Source organism: Microplitis demolitor, chromosome 4 (assembly GCF_026212275.2).
Source record: "Microplitis demolitor isolate Queensland-Clemson2020A chromosome 4, iyMicDemo2.1a, whole genome shotgun sequence".
In the NCBI taxonomy this organism is placed as follows: Eukaryota; Metazoa; Arthropoda; class Insecta; order Hymenoptera; family Braconidae; genus Microplitis; species Microplitis demolitor.
Window position 1 is genome coordinate 3,400,708 of NC_068548.1, and position 7,914 is coordinate 3,408,621.

A 7,914-nucleotide genomic window follows, 5' to 3' on the forward strand; every position below is an offset into this window, starting at 1 on the left:
TTGAATTTTTGTCTTTATTTACGAGATAAATTGCGCATGCGTTAATTTTTCACTATACTTGAACCGATAGTTTAAATTTCTGCCCTGTTTAGCGGAAAGAAGGTTGTACATTTCTTTATGACAAAACGATAAAAGTTAGCGCATGCGCAAGTTTTCTGATCAACAGAGGAAAACATTTAAACTTCTAGATACAAATTCGATGGAAATTTGTACGCACACTACAAATAGAGCTACTGCTCGGGTAAATTACACACATGGGTTTTAATATCCTATTTTCCACTCTCGGAGTATAATATACTATTTATTATTTATTTTCTCATAAAAGAAAAGTACAACTTTTTTCCACTAAACAGGGGATCAATTTATGGTGAAAATTATTTTGAATTAAATCTTCAAAATTTTTCACTAGTATATTGGATTGAAAATTTCTAAGCGTAATTTTTTTTAAGAAGAAAATACAATATTTCTAAAAGTTATATTTTTCTTATTGTAGAATGTCATTTTTTTACGGGTACTTTGAGAGTTGTATTGAATGTCACTAAAAAATAAAATTAATTTTTTTTTAATTATCATGCGATATATTCATGCTCATTATACTGAGCTATAGTAGAGATTAATTATTCTTTACATCATTGTTCTAGATCATTAGGTTTATAATAAATTATGTATTGATTCTGAATGTCATGCTTATTATTATTTTTAAATAATAGAGAAAATTCAAACTTTTGTTTACTGAAGAAAAGAAAGTTTGCATCATTTTAGTGACTTGTTATTTTTATTAATTAATTCATCAGAAATTTTGATAATTTCGATACATGTTTTTGCTATGATAGTTTATAAGGAACTCTATTAAGTTGTAGAAGATCATTGACTTTAACGAAAAAAAAGAAACTTAGAAAAAGAGTTTTTTTCGCAGCATATTGGTTTTTTTTTTTAAACGTATTTATACTGAGTCGTTGCTTGAAAGAGAGAGAAAAATGGTGCTGTCTTCACCAGATCCGTATACATACCAACTTCTCATTCAATTACCTATGATTAATAATAGAAACATCACGCTTACATTTTACCTGAAAGATATTTTCGAATTCAGTAAAATAACTAAAAAGCTGTAAAATTATTATAAGATGTATTTTTGTTTACTTTCGTGTGCTTACTCAAGAGAATTATTTGTCTGAAATTTATCGGTATATTTCAGAGCTTTACGCCTCAAATATTATCTTAAGTTGAACATAATTCTTTCGTTTTCCAAGAAAAAAAGAAATAGAGTATTGATAGATTACAGTTCAGTAAATATTGTAACAATAAAATCCCTTATGATTAACAACATTGAGCTCGAAATTCTTAGGATTGTTTCTGATGAAATTTGATGAATGCACTTAAACGAAAAAATTAATAAAAATGAAAGTGACTCAACTACAATTTTCTTTCTATTTTTGTGAGAAATCAGTCATAATCCTGATTATAAACAAAATGATGTACTCAATGATGAATACATATCTATACAGTATTAAAATTGAACCGTTTCGGATTGTTTTGAATCATTTCTAATCGTTTTGAATCGTTTTTTTTTTAATCAGGTAAAGAAAAAAAAATCATAGAAGGGTATTGTACTTATAAAAAAATTTTTTGTTAACTAAACTGATGGAATTTATTTTAGCTTTCTCATAGTTCTGATTATTGAGAAAGCTGATTTAAAATGATTTTAATTCAAATTGAAATAATTACTAAATCATGTCTTTTATAGACATTCAGCATTGAAATTAAATCATTTGATATCATCTTTCTTAATCAGGAAGGAATTCATTGTTTGACAATTAATAAAAGTAAATAGATTATTCAACAGAGAACATGAGTGTTAAAGTTCGCATTTTCGGATTTTTCAAACATTTTAAATTTTATTTAACCCACAAATCCTTTGTAAGCTTCTTCTCTACTTATGCAAGTGCCTTGAAAAATGAGTCTAGTACAAAGGTAACCGTCACAGCCGCAATTATAGCCTTTTAAAGGATGACACTAAAGAGAACATAAAAATTGATTATTTGATTAATTTTATTACTTTTTGGTAAATTTTCTTTTTGTTTTTATTTTACTCTGGTAAAACCCAAAAAAAGTCAAAAGCGAAAATTTAAATAGTTACGCTTACATTAAAAATTAATTTTGAGTATTTTTATGAGTTTTCATTAAGCAGCTGTAACTTTTTAAATTTCAGATTTACATGCTCGCGTCATAGAACTTTTTTGGAGAGGTTATAATTGTTTACAAAAAAGGTTCTATGACGCGAATCCGTAAATTCAAAATTTAAAAAATTATAGGTATTCAAATTGAAAAATCAAGAAAACTTAATTTCAAATTATTTTTTCGAGTGTAAGATAAAACCCTGAAACTTTGTAGATGTTTCTAGTATTAGATATGTAAAGAAAAAAATTAATTTATTTTCAACAATTAAATTTAAATTATCTGTAGTTGATTAAAGTTTGTTGCATTTTTTTTTACTATATATTAATTATTACTTACCCAATTTCCGTCACATGCTTCAACTGCACTAGTACAGAAGCCAATAAATAAAATAATTGATAACAATAAAGTTAATTTGGTCATTTCAGTTTTTTGTTCTGCAAAAATATTAAAAAATACTGTAATCTGACGGTAAAAAAGCTGTAGTGAATGCGGATTTAAATTAAATCCAAACCACTCCGAAATTACTCCGGTGAAAAAAATTCCGTATTTACTCCATGTGCGAAGTGGTTTTTTTTTACTCATGAACTCTGAAGGGAGTGGATTTGGATTGAATTAAAATCTGTAATCACTCCAAATCCACTTTCAATTTTTTACAGTGTATGAATTGAAAAAAATTAATAAACAAGGGAAAAATGGTTTAAATGTTTAATAGCACAGTCTGGGTAATCACAGCTAGATATTTTTAATTGAGATACGATTACTTCATTAGTAGCTACAAATTGAGCCAATGTCCGAATTAGTCAAAATTTCGCTAAATTATGCTATACACACCATGCTTATGGTACTTAATGCGATAATGTACATGAGTATGGTGATAAGCGCAATACATTTCTTTCTGTGCAGTATTTGATATTTAATATATGATGAACATCAATTTTTATATTTTTTTTTTTGAAATAAATTACTTAGAGAAAAATATGCTAGTGACTTTTGAATAAATCATGAAGATTTTAAGTATTTGAGACTGAAATTTTTGAATTAATTAAACCACAATTTATTAAAATTACAATTAAAAATTATTTACTTACGTATGAACTAGAGATGCGAGTACTTGCAAGTTAGACAGACAACTCAGTATCAAAGTTATTGTAAATAACCGTGATATTTATATTCATAGTGTTGTTACTTATTTTATCAAGTTTTCACAATCGTTACATTGATCTCTTACTCAGTATCTAACTATTGATGTAACTCTTGAACTTGTGACTTTTTGAAATGTAGATTAAGATTTGAAATATAGATGTAAGATTTAAAAAAATTATCTTGGGTCAAGAGAATTTTTAGGAACATGATATGTAAGCCTACTGATTGCTGACACCAATATACCTGACTAGAAATTATCCCCAAGCATACATTGGGACCCCATTGGATATTGATGGGACAAGCCCAATAGGGTTATCCCTATTGGGATTTGATTGGGAACATATTGGGTAAGCCCGATATTAAAATGAAAAATTGCGATTGGGTTCACCCAATTGGGATAGGATTGGGAACATGTTGGGTTAACCCAATGCTCAAATTAATGACTCGACAATGGGTTTGCCCGATTGGAAAATAATTGGGAACTTGTTGTGTTGACCCAACGTCAAAATTAATAACTAGCTGTTGGTCTTACCCAATTGGAGAATAAATGGGAATACGTTGGGAAAACTAAACATGAAATTTATAAAAAAAAAAAAATTTTTTTACTTTTAAAGATTAAAAAAAATTTTTAAATTCAAAATATTTACGTTTTATTCTGTATTTTAACATATAAACGAAAAAAAAAAACTCATTAAACTTTAATGGTAAAGAAAAAAACCTTAACACTAGAAAAACGTATTTTTAATCTTTTGCAGATTATAAATTTAAATACACACTTAAAAAAAAAAAAAACTCAAAATTTAAGGGAAAAATAATCCATATGAAATTTGTACTAACTTTCATATTCTTATATATTGTTATATGTAAATATAAAAATCGAATAGTCGTGTATGTTAACACCAGTGATGGACGTTGCGACAAAATCTTGTGACTTTAATACAAGCGTAGACAAGCTCAGATAGGTCCGGGCAGAAAACAAATAACTAGTGGACAAAAACTCATATAGACGTGACTTTTGGAAAACGTTCCAAGTAACTCATCAATGCGTAATTTTTGACATTTTTACGATGATAATACTGTGCATTATAATTGATAGAATTAATAATAAAGACAGTGCTACTGCAGTGCAATGTAATTAATCAAAGTAATATAAAAGTGCTAGTATAGTAAATATAGGTTATAAAAAATTGTGTCTCGTCCAAAGTAAGACAATTAATTTGTGAGATAATTAATTTTTTTTGTTAACTAACACTATTATGAATTAACAGTAATAACGAAAATTGAATCTTGGGCTATGCGTTACAACCCAACGTTGGGTTCCCCATTGGGAACCCGATTGGATCCCAATAGGTCTTACAATTTTTTTTCTAGTCGGGATTGTGTGTAACTCAGGATAAATCACCATTTCAGACAGCGGATGATGTCACCCTGGTCTGAAATCGTTTTGTTTCATCTCTCGTCACACAATATACTATTGTTCATATACATGCAGGGTAAAAGAAAAAAGAGCGGTAGAAAGTTGAATATTGAAAAAAAATTTACAATTATTTTGAGTTGTTACAATAATAAATTTCGGTGGGAAAAATTTTCCTGTTTACTCAACTTCTTTAATCGGGGATACATTGTTTGACGATTAATAAAAGTAAATTGATTATTCAATATAAAACATGAGCGTTAGAGACTTGCACTTTCAGATTTTTCCAACCATTATTTTATTGATTTATCCCATTCTATTTACGAGATCTTCCATAACGGATCGGCAGTGGCCTTGATGGAAATATGAACTGCAAATGTGATGGTCACAATTACAATCATAGCCATTAAAAGGATGACACTAAAAAAAACAAAAATTAATTATTTGATTACTTTTATTACTTGTTAATTAAATTATCTTTTTATTTTTGAATTGAGGTACCCGCGGGTAATAAGGCCTAGGTAACAGAAATGATATTCAAAATAACCGCCTCCGTTAAAGGCTACTCTAATAGAAGGGTTTTACATAGAGATATTACGACAAATTAATAGAGTCCCGATTCCACGTTCTCTGTCTTCCACAGGGAGAGAAAAGAATAGTAATGATTACTATGCTACATAGTAATCAGATTCATTTTTTGTTAAATGGTAAATAATGCTATGTAGAGTAGGATTCATTGCATGTAGAATGCTACTCAGTCCCATGGTGAAACAGCTGTCGTTTTAGTTTAATAAATGAGACAAGGACGTTAACATGCGCAGAAGTTTGCACAGTAACCTGTGTGTGTGTATGCATGAATAAGTCCAATGTATATCATTAAGTATTTTAATTTAATTATTATTTATGAGTTATCAAAAAGTGATGTTTCTTTTTGAGCAATATCTTAAGTATTTTAATATATTAATTCGATTTCTACATATATCTATTTATAGTAACTTGAGTTATTTTTTTTGTCATTAACTTACTTACTACACTGTGAAAAATTTCCTACAAATTTTACTATGGGTGCATTGTAACCCCGGACCGTAAGAAAACTAGTATAAAATTTATAATTGTCCCATAGTAAACGGTATGCGCAGACGACACGATTGGGACTTATGCGCATACGTTTACTATGGGACACTTATAAATTTTGTACCAGTTTTCTATTGCAAAGTTCTCTCGTTAATGGAGAATAGTAATCAGTCCCATGCTAGCATATCCACCGTTACTATGTGGAATGGGAAGAATTACTCTGATCGGTGACTCTCGATGCTAAAAAATCCTCGTTTCTATGTAGCATAGTAATGGTTACCATTCTACATAGAGTTACAACTATTTTCTTCTCTCCGTATATATTTCATCATCCGTCATATGCTGTCGTAGCGCAGGAGAAATTATAAAAAACATTCTAGTCTTCTGATTTTTAAAAAGTATTGTTGCTAAATTTAAGTGTTCATTCATCTCTCATACCAATTTTATTGAGACTAGTTTAACTATTCCAGTTGGTTTAACCCGTTGGCCTTTTTATCCTACTGTAGTAAAATAAGGTCTATTCGTAAGGTTTTTGGTAAAAGTATAATTTTTTGTTTGTTTATGGTAAAAATTACCATTACTTCATTGCATTTTATGGCTGATGTATTGAAATAAAGATTAATGATACATTTCGATGATTAAATGCAATATTTTCGATCCTAATCAAAATCTCCCTTAGCTAGGCCTTATTACCCATCGGTACCTTACTCCGATGAAGCCCGAAAAAAAGTCAGGGGCTACGAAAATTAAAAAAGTTACGGAGCTTACATTTTGAGAATTTTTGTGGGTTTTTAATAAACCGTTGTAATTTATTGAATTTCAAACTTACGTGTTTGCGTTATAGTACTTTTTTGTAGAGGTTTAAATTGTCTACAAAAAGGTCTTATGGTGCGAATCCGTAAATTCAAAACTTTCAAATTTATGGGCCTTTAAACAGAAAAATCAAGAAAACTAAATTTCATGATATTTTCTCGATTGTTAGATAAAACCCTGCACTTTTTTTGAACTTTCCATTTGTAAAATTGTTAAAACAAAATTTAATTTTTATTCAACAATCAAATTTTAAGTCATCAATTAAATTTCGATATCTGTCGTAGCTTAAAGTTTGTTACTTTTTTTTCACTGGATATTAATTATTACTTACCCATTTTCCTTGACATGCGTCAACTGCACTAGTATAGAAGCCAATAAATAAAATAATTGATAGCAATAAAGTAAATTTGGTCATTTTAGTTTTTTTTTCTGCAAAAATGTTAAGATATACTTAAATTAAATATTGCATGTAAACTACTAAGACTATTTAACAATTTACAAGTATTTTTACTCTCAAATTTATAGCTTCTTCATACAAAAAATTTCTGACTAGAAAATATTTCAGTAAACAATAACTTATTGAGAAATACTTAAATTCTGAATCATAAATAGTTAATAAATAAATCGCAAATGGTTTGAATGTCTAATAACATAAATTTTAGGAAAATACAGCTACACAGAAAAAAAATATTTTCGACTGAAGGTAAATATTCGTGATTCAAGAAAACTTTTTTGGAGATCTAAACTTTCTCAGATAAAGTAACAATTTTCTCTGATCAAGACGAATTTTTTCTAACCAAGACAAATTCTCTTGGCTCAAGAAAATCTTGACTTGGTTTCCGAAAACGTTTGTCTTCAAAAATATTTTCTTGACTCGATAACTTTTTTCATTGTGGAGATATTCTTAATTGATACGTTTTCTTCATTAATAGTGATGAATTGAGCTAATGCCTGAATTAGTAAAAATATCTCTATATTGGTTTTAACGAATACAGCAGTATTCGATATTCGAAATGATGAAAATGTGTTTGTATATATTTTTGTAGATTTAGATTACTTAGAGAAAACTATGATAGTGATCTTTAAATAATTCATGAAGATTTTAATCAAAATTATAATTTTAAATTATTATCTTAGGTTTAAACTAACAATGTGAGTATTTGCAAGTCGAACAGATAACTGAGTATTAAGTTTTTTGTAAATGACCGTGATATTTATAGTCAAATATTGTTGCTCATCTTATCGAGCTTGCACAATTGTTATTTTGATCTCTAACACAATACTGAAAAGAC

General features: G+C 28.3%; 1 long non-coding RNA gene across 1 annotated transcript; it reads right to left on the reverse strand.

Annotated features, from left to right (window-relative positions):
- Nucleotides 1–1,790: 1,790 nt before the first annotated feature.
- Nucleotides 1,791–3,354, reverse strand: LOC128667570 (uncharacterized). Its single transcript, XR_008403504.1, has 3 exons — nt 3,267–3,354; nt 2,515–2,612; nt 1,791–2,013 (listed from the first exon to the last, which is right to left on the reverse strand). It is a non-coding gene; the product is annotated as an uncharacterized LOC128667570 (long non-coding RNA).
- Between the last annotated feature and the right edge of the window lie 4,560 nt (nt 3,355–7,914).